A 13,943-nucleotide genomic window follows, 5' to 3' on the forward strand; every position below is an offset into this window, starting at 1 on the left:
AGACCCAGACCGGATCAGGAACTTTCAGAACTCATACCTAGAGGGCAGTGAACAAACCTTCCCACCAATCACAACACTTTGGAAGCACCAAACATTTACAGGACTCCAGATTGAGCTGTGAAAGCGTCAGCAGGACATAAAAAGACAGATGCTTAGGCCAAACATCCCCTGCCCCCAAAAGTGAGCAGAGCCCAGCATGAACATAAAATCCAAAGTCAAGAAGTTCCTAGAAGAATGAGCAAATAAAAAATGAATCCAACCATCAAGAGCTATGGTGACAGAAAAGCCCAAGACACAAACACGGAAGAAGACAATGACCTGAAAACTTCTACAAGCTTAGAGGAGCATGGGGTAGCTTACCTGTCACATAGATCTATGGATAAGGGAAGAATTTTGGACTAAACAAGAGATAGAGAAAATTACAAAATGTAAAATGGATAATTCTGATTATATTAAATTTTAAAAGTTTTACACAAATGAAAACAATGCAACCAAGACTAGAATAAAAGCAGAAAATGGAGAAAATTTTTTTATAGCAAGTATCTCTGATAAAGGCCTCATTTCTCAAAAATATAGAGAACTGAATCAAATTTATAAGAACACAAGTCATTTCCCAATTGGTAAATGGGCAAAAGACATGAACAGGCAGTTTTTAGGAGAAGAAATCAAAGCTACTTATCGTAATATGAAAAAAAATGCTCTAATCACTCTTGATTAGAGAAATGCAAATTAAAACAACTCTGAGTTGCCACCTCACACCTATCAGATTGGCTAATAGAACAAAAAAGGAACATGACAAATGTTGGAGGAGATATGGGAAAACTGGGACACTAATGCATTGTTGGTGGAGTTGTGAACTGATCCAACCATTCTGGAGCGCAATTTGGAACTATGTCCAAAAGGTATAAAACTGTGCATACCTTTTGATCCAGCAATACCACACTAAGTCTGTATGCTAAAGAGATTTTTTTTAAAAAAAGGAAAAGGACTTATTTGTACAAGGGCATTTTATAGAAGCTTTTTTGTGGTGGCAAAGTATTAGAAATTGAGATGTCCATCAATTGAAGAATGATTGAACAAGTTGTAGTATGTGACTGTAATGGAATAATAGTGTTGTGCTATAAGAAATGATGAGCAGGATGATTTCAGAAAAACCTGGAAAGACTTACATGGACTGATACAAAGTGAAATGAGCAGAACCAGGAAAACATTGTACACAATAACAATACTGTACAATGAACAACTATGAATCATTTAACTACCTTCAGCAATACAATGATCCAAGACAATTCCCAAAGACTAATGACAAAAAGTGCTATGCACCTCCAGAGAAAGAACTGATGAAATCTGAAAGTAGACCAAAGCATATTATTTTTCCTCCCTTCCTTTCACTATTCTTTCCTATCTTCCTTTCTTTTTTGAGTTTTCTTGATAAAAAGACTAATATGGAAATGTGTTTTACATGATTGTACATGTAAAACCTATATCAGATTGCTTATCATCTCAAGGTGGGGGGAGGGAGGGGAAGAATTTGGAATTCAAATTTTTTTAAATGTTAGTAATTGTGGGGGGCGGGAAATAGGATTAGTCTAAAATATTATTTAAAAATAAAAGAAAACCTCTAAGCAAAAATCTCAAAGAAAAATGTAGACTGGACAAAAATTTGGACAAAAATGCAGCCCAATAAAAATTCATAGAAGAATTAAAGAAAAAAATAAAGAGCAAAAAACGTTTAAAAAATCAAATAAGGGTGATAGAAGGAAAAATGGGAAAAAGAAATGAGAGCTATGCAAGAAAGTTATAAAAAGATCATTAACAGCTTTGTTTTTAAAAAAGGTACAAAACCTCACTGAGGAAACAACTCATTAAAAATTCTTCTAGTTGTTCATCTGTTTCAGTCTTGGCAAAGAGACTAGAGTGGTTTGCCATTTCCTTCTCCAGCTTATTATATAGATGAGGAAACAGATGCGAAAAGGGTAAAATTACTTGTCCAGCGTCACACAGTTAGTGAGTTTCTGAGGCCAGATTTGAACTCAGGAAGATGAGTCTTCCTGACTCCAGACCTTGCACTCTATCCACTGAGCCACCTAGCTGCCCATTACAAATTAAGATTGGTGAAATAGAAGCTAATGACTCCATGAGACATTGAGACATAATAAAATAAAGTCAAAAGACCAAAGAGATCAAAGAAAATGTGAAATATCTCATAGGAAAAAATGAATGACCTAGAAAATAGATTGAGGAAAGATCATTTAAGAGTGATTGGTCTACCTGAGAGCCATGGACAAAAAAGAGCCTAGACATCATCTTTCAAGAAATTATTAAGTAAAATTGCCAAGACCTTAAAACAAAAGGGCAAAATAGACATCAACTGGTTGCTCCTAGAAGAAATCCCCAAATGAAAACTTCCGAGAACAGTAGAGCCAGAATATAGAACTTCCAGGTTGAGGAAAAAGTATTGAAGGTAACCAGAAAGAAATAATTCAAATACCATGGAGCTGGAGTCAGGATCACACAAGATTTAGCAATCATCATTATAAAGGAACAGAACACTCAGAATATGATATTCCAGAAGGCAAAGGATCTAGGACTATAGCCAAAAATAACCTAGCCAGCAAAAGTGAGTATAATCCTACAGGGGAAAAATGAATATTTAATGAAATAAAAGACTTTTAAACATTCCTGATGAAAAGACCAGAGCTGAACAGAAAATTTGACATTCAAACACAGGACTCAAGAGTAGTGGAAAAAAGTAAACATGAGGGAGAAATCATAAAAAGATAGAAAAGATAATAATAAAATCATAATTATTAAACATAAAAAGATAGAAAAACTAAACAAGGTTAAACTGTATTCTTATGTGGGGAGAGGATACATGTAACTCCTCAGAACTTTATTATCACTAGGGCTCTTAGAAGGAATCTAATTAGACATAAGGCCTGGATGTGACACTATTATGATGGGATGATCTCAAAATAAAAATGAGTGAGGAGAAAGGAGAGAAAGAATAAAGAGAATTATGTCATATAAATGAAGCATAAAAGGAAGTTTATACTATGGAAGGGAGGTGTTCAGAGAGGGCAGTGAGCAACACTTGAACCCCACTCTCATCTGAACTGGTTCTAGGAGGTAAGAATAAATATATACACAGCTGAGTACAGAAATTCAGCTTACTCCAAAGGGAAGTAGAAGGGAAAGCAGTTAAGGTGAAGGGGGAATAAGAGGGAGAGTAGATTAAGGAAGATAGTGGTCAGAAATAAAATAGACTCTTGAGAAGGAAACCAGGAGAAAAAGAGAAGGCTAAGTGTAAGAAAATAGAATGGAAATACATAGTTAGCAATTATAAGTATGAATGAATCCCATATGAATGGGATAAACTCACCCATAAAATGGAAGAGGATAACAAAATGGATTAGAGGCCAGAATCCAACAATAAGTGATTTATAAGAAACACACTTGGAACAGAGAGATACACAAAGAGCTAAAAAAAGGGGGGGGGGGGACTGAACTAACTAATCTATTATGCTTTAGCTGAAGTTAAAAAAAAACAGGGGTGGCAGTCATGATTTCAGGTAAAGCAAAGGCAAAGGTAGACCTAATTAAAAAAGATAATCTGGGAAATTACATTTGGCTAAAAGGTGATGGCAAAACACCCAAATTCTTAAAGGGAATGTTGAATGAGTTACAGAAGGAAGTAGATAGTAAAACTGTATTAGTGGAGGACCTCAAATTACCCCCTCTCAAACCTAGATAATTCTAACCATAAAATAAACAAGAAAGAAGGTAAGGACCTAAATAGAATTTTGGAAAAGTTATGACAGACCTCTGAGAAATATTAAATGGGAATAGAAAGGAGCATACCTATTTCTTAATTGTGCATTAGGGCATATAAACTTCACAAACAAATGTAGAAAGGTAAAATAGTAAGTGCATCTTTTTCTGACCATAATGCAATTAAAAATTACATTCAATAAAGGGTCTTCAAAGAATAGATTAAAAATTAATAGCCTAATCCTAAAGAATGAGTGGGTCAAAGAACAAATCATAGAGATAGTTGATAATTTATCAAAGATAATGATAATAACAAGATAGCATATCAAAATCTTGGGGATGTAGCCAAAGCATACTTAGAGAAAAATTTATATCTCTAAATGTTTACATCAATAAAAGAGAGAAAGAGCAGACCAATGAATGGGCTACACAACTTTTAAAAAGCCTAAGAAAAACCAAATTAAAAACTACCAATTAAATATCAAAACAAAAATCCTGAAAATCAAAGGAGAGAGTAAGGAAAGTAAGTTTTTTTCTAACTGAATTAACAGATAAAATCAGGAGTTGTCTTTAAAAATTCCAATAAACTAGACAAACCATCAACTAATTTGATTTAAAAAAAAGAAAGAAAAAAGTCAAATTGCTGGGATAAAAAGTGAAAAGGGGAAATACACAAGCAATGAATGTGAAATTAAATCAATTGTTAGGAACTATTTTGACCAACTGTATGTCAATAAAAATGACAATCTAAATGAAATGGACAAATATTTACAAAAATATAAATTGCCCAGATTAACAGAATAGGAAATAGAATAGAAAATCTCTTTATTGATGTAAGCATTTAGAGATATAAATTTTCCTCTAAGTACTGCTTTGGCTACATCCCAAAAATAAGTAACCATATCTTAGAAAAAGAAATTGAACATGCCATAAATGAGCTCCCTAAGAAAAAAAAAATCCCAGGGCCAGATGTATTTACAAGTGAATTATACTAAATACTTAAAGAACAATTAATTTCAATACTATATAAACTGTTTGAAAAAATAGGTAAAGAGGGTGGAGCCAAGATGGTGGCTGGAAAACAGGGACTAGCATGAGCTCCCTGCCGAGTCCCTCCAAAAACCTATAAAAAATGGCTCTGAACCAATTCTAGAACTGCAGAACCCACAAAACAGCACAGGGAAGCAGGGCTCCAGCCCAGGACAGCCTGGATGGTCTCTGGGTGAGGTCTATCCAAACGGAGCTGGGAGCTGGGAGCTGGGAGCGGAGCAGAGCAGAGCAGAGCCCAGCGTGAGCGGCTTGGACCAACCAGACCAGGAGCCGGGGCTCTGAATCAGTGAGCTGTGGCAGTTACCAGACTTCTCAACCCACAAACACCAAAGACAGCGGAGAAGGTTAGTGGGAAAAGCTGAGGGAGTGGAAGGATTTCATGGTTCGGCCACTGCCCCCGGGGCAGCGGAGGTAGGGCAGCTACAGCTGCTGTTGCTTCTGGCCCCAGGCCCACCTGGTGGGAGGAATTAAGTGGCGGATTAGAGCAGGAGTGCACAGCCTGCTGAAGATCTAAGCCCAGTCCGGGTTGGGGGTTCTTGGGGAAGGAGGAGTGCTGGTGTGGCAGAGCTGGCGCATCCCCCCCAAACGTGGAACATAGAACTCTTTAGTCTACAAGCAGTCATACCCCGCTGAAAAACTCAAGGGTCAAGTTAATTGGTTGGGAATATGGCCAGGCAGCGAAAACACACCTAGATTCAGTCTCAGACTTTGGATTCTTTCTTTGGTGACAAAGAAGACCAAAACATACAGCCTAAAGAAGTCAACAAAGTGCAAGAGCCTACACCAAAAGCCTCCAAGAAAAGCATGAACTGGTCCCACGCCATGGAAGAGCTCAAAAAGGATTTGGAAAAGCAAGTTAGAGAAGTAGAGGAAAAATTGGGAAGAGAAATGAGAAGGATGAGAGGAAACCATGAAAAACAAGTCAATGACTTGCTAAAGGAGACCCAAAAAAATACTGAAAAATACACTGAAGAAAAAAACACCTTAAAAAATAGACTAACTCAAATGGCAAAAGAGCTCCAAAAAGCCAATGAGGAGAAGAATGCCTTGAAAGGCAGAATTAGCCAAATGGAAAAGGAGGTCCAATGGACCACTGAAGAAAATATTACCTTAAAAATTAGATTGGAGCAAGTGGAAGCTAGTGACTTTATGAGAAATCAAGATATTATAAAACAGAACCAAAGGAATGAAAAATGGAAGACAATGTGAAATATCTCATTGGAAAAACCACTGACCTGGAAAATACATCCAGGAGAGCTAATTTAAAAATTATTGGACTACCTGAAAGCCATGATCAAAAAAAGAGCCTAGATATCATCTTTCAAGAAATTATCAAGGAGAACTGCCCTGATATTCTAGAGCCACAGGGCAAAATAGAAATTGAAAGAATCCACCAATCGCCTCCTCAAATAGATCCCAAAAAGAAATCTCCTAGGAATATTGTCGCCAAATTCCAGAGCTCCCAGATCAAGGAGAAAATACTGCAAGCAGCCAGAAAGAAACAATTTGAGTATTGTGGAAACACAATCAGAATAATCCAAGATCTGACAGCTTCTACATTAAGAGATTGAAGGGCTTGGAATACGATATTCCGGAGGTCAGTGGAGCTAGGATTAAAACTTAGAATCACCTACCCAGCAAAACTGAGTATCACGCTCCAAGGCAAAATATGGATTTTCAATAAAATAGAGGACTTTCAAGCTTTCTCAGTGAAAAGACCAGAGCTGAATAGAAAATTTGACTTTCAAACACAAGAATCAAGAGAAGCATAAAAAGGTAAACAAGAAAGAGAAATCATAAGGGACTTACTAAAGTTGAACTGTTTTGTTTACATTCCTACATAGAAAGATGATGTATATGATTCATGAGACCTCAATATCATAGCAGCTGAAAGGAATATGCATATATATATATATGTTTATGTATATATATATATATATAAGTGAATGTGCATGTATGTATATATGTATGTGTTTATATATATATATATATATAGAAAGAGAGAGAGAGAGAGAGAGAGAGAGAGAGAGCGGACACAGGGTGAGTTGAAGATGAAGGGAAGATATCTAAAAGAAATAAAATCAAATTAAGGGATGAGAGAGGAATATATTGAGAGAGGGAGATAGGGAGAGATAGAATGGGGTGGATTATCTCGCATAAAGGTGGCAAGAGGAAGCAGTTCTGTGGGAGGAGGGGAGAGGGCAGGTGAGGGGGGAATGAGTGAATCTTGCTCTCATCAAATTTGGCCTGAGGAGGGAATACCATACATACTCAATTGGGTATCTTACCCCACAGGAAAGAAGAGGGAAGAAGATAAAAATGGGGGGGCATGATAGAGGGGAGGGCAGATGGGGGTGGAGGTAATCAAAAACAAATACTTTGGAAAGGGGACAGGGTCAAGGGAGAAAATTCAATAAAGGGGGATGGGTTGGGAAGGAGTAAAACATAGTTAGTCTTTCACAACATGAGTATTGTGGAAGGGTTATTCATAATGATACACATGTGGCCTATGTTGAATTGCTTGACTTCTTAGGGAGGGTGGGTGGGAAGGGAAGAGGGGAGAGAATTTGGAACTCAAAGTTTTAAAAACAGATGTTCAAAAACAAAAAAAAAGTTTTTGCATGTAACTAGAAAATAAGATATACAGGCAATGGGGCGTAGAAATTTATCTTGCCCTACAAGAAAGGAAGGGAAAAGGGGATGGTAAGGGAGTGGGGTGACAGAAGGGAGGGCTGAATGGGGAACAGGGCAACCAGAATATATGTCATCTTGGAGTGGGGGGGAGGGTAGAAATGGGGAGAAAATTTGTAATTCAAACTCTTGTGAAAATCAATGCTGAAAACTAAATATGTTAAATAAATAAATTTAAAAAAGAAAAAAAATAGGTAAAGAAGGAGTCCTACCCAATTTCTTCTATGATAATTAAACCAGGGAGAATCAAAACAGTAAAAGAAAAACTATAGCCCAATTTCCCTAATGAATACTGATGCGAAAATTCCAAGTAAAATATTAGCAAGGAGACTACAACAATGTATCACAAAGATCATACACTATGACCAGGCTGGATTATACCAGGAATGCAAGGCTGGTTCCATATTAGGAGAACTAAAAGCATAATTAACCATATCAATTAAAAAAAAAACAAAAATCACAGGATTATTTCTATAGATGTAGAAAAAGCTTTTGACAAAATAGAACACCCATTTCTATTAAAAACACTAGAAAGCATAGGAATAAATGTAGCTTTCCTTAAAATGAGTAGTATTTCTTCAAAACCAAGAGCAAGCATTATTTGAAATGAGGAAAAGCTAGAAGCCTTTCCAATATGATCAGGGGTGAAGCAAGGATTCCCATTATCACCATTACTATCCAATATTGTGCTAGAAATGCTAGCCATAGCAATAAGACCCCCAAAAAGTTGAAGGAATAAGCACAGGCAATGAGGAAATAAAACTATTACTTTTGTGGATGACATGATGATTTACCTAGAGAACCCTAAAGAGTTCATTTAAAAAATAATTGAAATAATTAACAACTTCAGCAAAGTTGCAGGATATAAAACAAATCCACACAAAACATCAGCATTTCTGTATCTTACCAACAAAATCCAGCAAGAGGAGATAGAGAAATTCCATTTACAACTCCAGACAGCAAATACTCAGGAGTCGACCTGCCAAGACACGCACGAACTACATGAACACAATTACAAAACACCCTTCATACAAATACAGATCTAAATAACTGGGGAAATATCAATTGCTCATGGGTAAGCTGAGTCAATATAATAAAAATGACAACATTAGGCAAATTAATTTATTTATTCAGTGCCATACCAATCAAACTACCAAAAGATTACTATATAGAGTTAGAAAAAATAAAAATCATCTGTAGGAACACAAAATCAAGAATATGAAGGCAATCAGTGAAAAAATGGGAAAGAAGCGGGTCTAGCAATATTACATTTCAAACTATAATACAAAACTGTAAAAATCAAAACAATTTGGTAGAGGGTACGAAATAGAGAGGTTGATCAATGGAACAGATTAGGCATACAACATGCAGAAGCAAATGAGCACAATAATCTAGTATTTGATAAGGTCCCAGCCACTGGGGCAAGAACTCACTTTTTCACAAAACTTTTGGGAAAACTGGAAAGTAGACTAACAGAAACTAGGCAAGGACCAACTTTTCACCTATTACACCAAGATAAACTCAAAATGTGTGTATAATTTAGACATAAAGCATTTCACAAACAAATGAATTGATCAGGGAAGAAATTACGGGTCAAATCTATGGGGAAGAGTTCATGACCAAATAAGAGATTCATAGGAGGTAAAATGGATCATTCTGATTACATAAAATTAAAATATTTTTACAAACAAATAAAATTACAAACAAAATTAAATCAGCTAAAATTAAAAGAAAAGCAAAAAAGTGGGAGGAAAGTCTTTGTAGTAAGTTTCTCTGATACAGGACTCATCTCTAAAATACACAGTGAATTGGGTCAAATTTACAAGAATAAGAGCCAATACCCAATTGATAAATGATCAAAAGACATAAATAGGCTATTTTCAGAAGAAGAAATTAAAGTTATCAACAGCCATATAAAATTACTCTGTATCGCTTATAGAGAAATGCAAATTATAGCAACTCTGAGGTACCACCTCACATCCATCAAATTGGCCAACATGACAGAAAAGGAAAATGACAAATGTTGGACGGAATGCAGAAGAATGCATTGTTGGTAGAATTGTGAACTGGTCCAACCATTCTAGAGAGCAATTTGGAACTATGCCCAAAGGGCATAGTTTGATCCAGCAATAGCACTACCCCAAAGAGATCAAAGAGAGAAGAATAGGCCTCCTATGTACAAAAATATTCAAAGCAGTTCTTTTTTGTGGTGGCAAAGAATTGGAAACTGAGCGTGTGCCTAGCAGTTGGGAAATGGCTGAACTAGGTATGACTAATAATGATTGTGATAAAATAATGCTTGCTGATGGTGATAGCTAACATTTACATACAGTTTATTATGTGGCAGATGCCAGGGTGAGCACTTTTCAATTATCATCTTATTTGATTGTCACAACTCTGAGAAGTATGTGCTGTTATTCCATTTTACAGATGAGGAAATTGAGGCAAACAGGTTAAGTGACTTGTCCAGGGTCATGCAGCTAGGAAGGGTCTGAGGCCAGATTTGAACTCAGGTCTTCCTGACTCCAGATTCAATGCTCTATCCTGATGGAAAGCTATTATGCCGTAACAAATGATGAAGGGAACGATTTCAGAAACACCTGGGAAGACTTATATGAACTGACGCAAAGCAAAGTGAGCAGAACCAGGAGAACATTGTACATTGTAACAGCAATGTTATAAAAATGGTCAAATCTGGAAGACTTGAGAACCCTGATTGACATGACCAACCATGTGATGCTTCATGATGAAACACATCATCCACCTCCAAAAAGAGAACAGATGGACTCAGAGAGTAGAAGCATATTTTTTCTCTGTTTTTCTTTTCCTTGTTTTTTTTTGGGGGTGGGGTGGGGGGAAGGGTTGGGAACATGCCTAGTTTGGAAATTCGTTTTGAATAACTATATATATTCATGGTGGGTTTTGTGTTTCTTGCCTTCTCAATAGGTAGGGGAGAGGAAGGGGAGGGAGAGAATTTGGAACTGAAACAAAGAGTGAATAAGAAAGTCTCTAGGCTTTAATAAAAAGTTGGGAGGGAGACACCTAATTAGAAAAAAAGGCAAATAAGCAACAACACAAAGAAGGTTAAAAAAAAAAAAGGTGAGGAGGAAGTCATGAGGAAGCTAAAGACCTGGGGAGGAGAAAGCCTCTTTGATTAGGGCCTGAACCAAATGAAACAACATTTTGCTTCAGACTACACACCATTCGGATAACGCTGTTCAATCATTTTAGAAACATCTATTACTCTGCCTCTGGCTCAAGCTACTGCACTGGTGCTTGGGGTTTGGGGGTGGGGTGGGCAGAGGGGGAGGAGGAGCATGGGGTCATTTCACAGTTCAGCAAATAATGTGATGCTTGGGTCCAGTTTGTCAATTCAGCAAATTCATGCAGTCTTTTCTGTTTTGTTTTGTTTTGTTTTGTCTTGTGGCTCACGGTCAGCTCCCCCTCAAGTAACTGATCTCTAGCTTGGCGTTCATGGGGGTTGGAGTTGTACAGATATGGGATAAGGGCTGGGGAAGGCAAGAGGATTTGCTGGCACCAAGGTTGTTGGCTCCCAGATCAGCACGATTCAGGAATCTGCAGAGGCTGAGAGTCTTTGGAAAATCACAGGATTGTAGATTTAGAACTAGGAGACACATTGAAGGTCATCTCTATTTCCCATTTTGCAGATGAAGAAACTGAGGCAAAGAAGCGACTTGCCCAGCATCACACGGGTGCTGTCAGAATTCAAACCCAGGTCCTCTGATTCTGAATCCCCCGCCCTTTCCACTATGCCACAGATTATGTGAATATGAGGAGACTGAGCTGTGGGAGTCTTTCGGGTCACCCAGTTCAATCTCACTTTATGGAAGAGGAAACTGAGGTCCACACATGTTAATTTATGTAAGAGACATTGGTAAGAAGAGGCAAAGGTGGGATTTGAACCCGAGTCCTGTGCCGCTCCACCTCCTACGGTCACTTCAGCTCTCTGGGACTCTGCTCCTCTTCCCCAGCTCTCCCCTAAAGCCATTGTGAAAACAAAACAAAACCCTTTTGGCCATCTAAAATTTCTACTATTTGAAATATTTGCAGATGGCCACAGGGAGAATAGAACACCGGGGTAACAATTCTATCACACGCAGGCAAAGCGATCTGTCGATCACATTTGAAGGGCAAGTCAGCAAAGATGAAGCTAAAAAAAAGTTTGAAGCATCCACTGCGGCATTTGCCACCTCCGTCCCAGGAGGGGACCTCTGACAGAACCGGAAAAAAATCGGGAGAACTTCGTGTTTTGTAGGTAGAGGCCAAATTCCCAGCAGCTCCCCGGGCCAAGTGCTGACCCAAGCAATTACTGTCTAGCTGTTGGCACAGCCAATGCCAAGCTCCAGTGAAATCTGACTGGCTCATCAGAGAGGCAGAATGGGGAGGAAAATGCCCGTCCACATTAGACTCGTTTCTTCGCAGCCACTATGAGGTCCTAACCTCGAGGGCGGCTGAAGACTCCAAGCTGGAATCTCTTCCAGGAAGTACCTTCAGTCCAGGGAAGGTTTTTGCTGACGTGCCCCGCTTCCCTATCTCGATCACAGGGTTCTGAGTGACGTGTGACTCCATTACAACGTACACTTTGGGCCCAGGTTGATGGGGGTCTAGAGAGACAGGCCCAGCTGGTGATAGATGGGGCTTCAACCGTGCAGTGCCATGCATGGAAGGAAGCCCAGAACAAAGAGGGCCAGAACGTGACAGTGGGACACTGGGGGTTCTTAACCTTTCCTGCATCAAGGTCTTTGCTGGCAGTCAGCCTGGTGAAGTCGACAGATCCCTTCCCGGAAGAACACTTTTAAACACATAAAATACGGAGGAGCACAAAGGAAACCAATGATATTGAAATACTGTTATCACAATATTTTAAAAATCAACTTCACAAGACCCTAGAGTAAGAACATTTGATTTAGGTCAACTTTCGTTTTACAGAAAGTATAGCCCAGAATCGACCTGGATAAAGCCACCAGTGACCCGGGGCCATAGTTGGGACAAAAGCCCTAATCCCCCGACCACCCCCTGAAGGCAGCAGTGGAGAGCATAGGAGTCCCATCCATTCAGGACCAAGAAAATAAGGGTACCATTACCTCTCCTTTCCTCTACCCCCAAATATGACATGAAGCCTTTCATATATTTCCTTCATCTACCAGGATCCAAGCCTAGGATTGTAGACCTAGGACCAAAAGGCACTTCAGGGGCCATCTGGTTTAATCTCTTCCCATTACCAATATGGAAACTGAGGCCCAGAGAGGCTAAATATCTTGTCCAAAGTCACATAGGGAAATAATAGGGCTTGAATGTCACTGGGTTTAAAGCCAGGTCTGCAGTGAAATTTACGTTCATCAGCTCTGGATTACAAGGACCAGAACCCAAACTAGTCAAAAGAAGTACAGGGAAAACTCAGGGACAGCCTGGTTCTGCTAATGGAAGCAAGAACATTTGTTAAACCTGGATGCCTCCTGGGAATAGATTGGAGCCTAGGAGGGCACAGGCCAAATGCAAATCATTTGCAAAATGTATGCAAACATCACTGGGTGAGGGCAGAACGTGGCTCCACGAGGTCTGCAGGTTGTCTCCCTAGCATCCCCCAAAGGATTCTGGTTGACACCCTCTTCCAGAAGGCTGGGGAAAAGAAGGTGCCAGTCGCCCCCTGGTGGCCAAGGGCAGGAACACACAGATGTCTGCGAGGTACGGGTGACCTGCAGATTAATCCAAAGTGACTCAGCCCGGTGGCCCCAGGCTCCAGCCTTGCCCACTGATGACAGTGGGCCGGAGGTGCCCCTACCACCTCGGTAACCAACCCTCCATCTAAAGGCTGCTCTGCGTGACTTCTCCAGTCGTTCAGAAATAGATGACCCACTTCTACTCACCTATCAAGTCGTCCCCGGCCCTTTGCTAACTGGCCAGGCACTCAGCCGGGTCTCGATTGAGTCAGTTCAGGAAAAGATAAAAGTCCTGTCTCAAGGTCTTTGGTTTGGTTTCCTTGGTGACCCGAGGTTAGACAGCGGGTATCATGTGTCTTTTAGAAATTGGGGACGCTTGAGGGGGTCTCACCCTCTTGCCTGTGGGGAGTGCGGAGTGGGGAGCTGTGTGCAGGGCAGCCATGAGAGGCAGGTGGATAGATGAGAGTTAGGTAATGGACACATGGGGTGCTCCTCTAGTGACCAAACGACAGCAGCTCCACATCTATACAAAAACCATGTGGGAGACTCTCTTCCTTTCAGAACCAAGAGACAGTGTGGGTCCCCATCACCTCTCCTCCCCTCAAACACATGTCCCACCAAGACATGATATAAAGCCATTTTTTCCTTTATGTTGAGAGGGCCCGTTGAGAAAGAGAGCCACTGAGTAGTTGTAGACAAAGGCCAGAGAGAAAGGCTGCATGGGGGCTCCCTGGAACACCGTCCCTAATG

The sequence above is a fragment of the Trichosurus vulpecula genome, chromosome 1 (assembly GCF_011100635.1).
Source record: "Trichosurus vulpecula isolate mTriVul1 chromosome 1, mTriVul1.pri, whole genome shotgun sequence".
In the NCBI taxonomy this organism is placed as follows: Eukaryota; Metazoa; Chordata; class Mammalia; order Diprotodontia; family Phalangeridae; genus Trichosurus; species Trichosurus vulpecula.